Genomic DNA, 1,293 nt, shown 5'->3' with positions numbered 1-1,293 from the left:
AATTTTTTTAATTTTAAGAATACTATATACACAAAATCTTATGGTATGTGCCCTTTTGATATTGACTTTTTTCACTCAGCACAATTCTCTTGAGATCCATCCAAGTACTGCATGTATCAATAATTCATCTTTTTTATGGCTGAGTAATATTCCATGTGGGATGTACCAAAGTTTGCTTAACCATTCATCCATCGAGGAACATTGTGGTTGTTTCCACTTTGTAGCTAACACATACAAATAAAGCTGCTGTAAGCAATTATTTACAGGTTTTTGTGCGTATATATGTTTTCACTGATCTGAGTGAGGTAAATGCTCAGGACAGCATTGATATGGGGAACACACATCTAGTTTTTAAGAGTGGCTGTGTCATTTTACATTTCTACCAGCAGTGCGTGAGAGATCCAGTTTCTCTGCTTCTTCATCAGCACTCAGGGTTATCGCTGTATCTTCACTTTAGCTGGTCTAATGGATATGTGGTGATATCTGAACATGGTCTTAGTCTTCATTAAGCTGGTGATGTTGAACATCTGCTTCAGGTGCTTGCTTGCATCTGTGTATACTTTTCTTGCCTTTTGCGTTGTCTAATCGGATTGTGTTCTTTTCGTGTTGATTTCTGAGAGTTCTTCATTACTCTAAATATGAGTCCTTTCTCAGATATGTGATTTGCAAATATTTTATCCCAGTCTGTGGCTTGTCTTTCCATGTTCCTAGAAGGGTTTTTTGCAGAACAAAAGTTTTAACTTTTGACAAAGTCCAATTTATTGACTTTTTTCTTTTATGGAACATGCTTTCTATGTCATGACTAAACATTCTTTACCCAAGATTATTACCTATTTTTTTCTAAAACTTTTATGTTTTAGTTTTAAACCTATGATCCATTTTGGAGAACTTTTGCATGAGGTGTGAGGTTTAGGTCAAGGTTGTTTCTTTCTTTCTTTTTTGCCTGTGAATATCCACTTGCTTCAGCACTATCTGTTGAAAAGCCTATCCTCTGTAGAATTACTTTCACGACTCTGTCAAAAATCAATTGGCTGTCCAGTGCTCTACCCTTATCTACGGGGGATGTATTCTAAGACCCCAGTGGATGCCTCAAACCACAGAGAGTTCCACACTCTATATGTACTATGCTGTTTTCTATACATACAAGGGTACTTCAAAGAGTTCATGGAAAAATAGAATTAAAAGATAATATGGGGCCGGCCCGGTGGCGCACTGCTACAGTGCGCGCTTGTGAAGCGCGGTGGCGCTCCCGCTGAGGGTTCGGATCCCACATACAGACCGGCCGCTCACTGG

The sequence above is a fragment of the Galeopterus variegatus genome, unplaced genomic scaffold (assembly GCF_000696425.1).
Source record: "Galeopterus variegatus unplaced genomic scaffold, G_variegatus-3.0.2 Scaffold7465, whole genome shotgun sequence".
Classification (NCBI taxonomy): Eukaryota; Metazoa; Chordata; class Mammalia; order Dermoptera; family Cynocephalidae; genus Galeopterus; species Galeopterus variegatus.
This window is presented reverse-complemented; position numbering follows the sequence as displayed.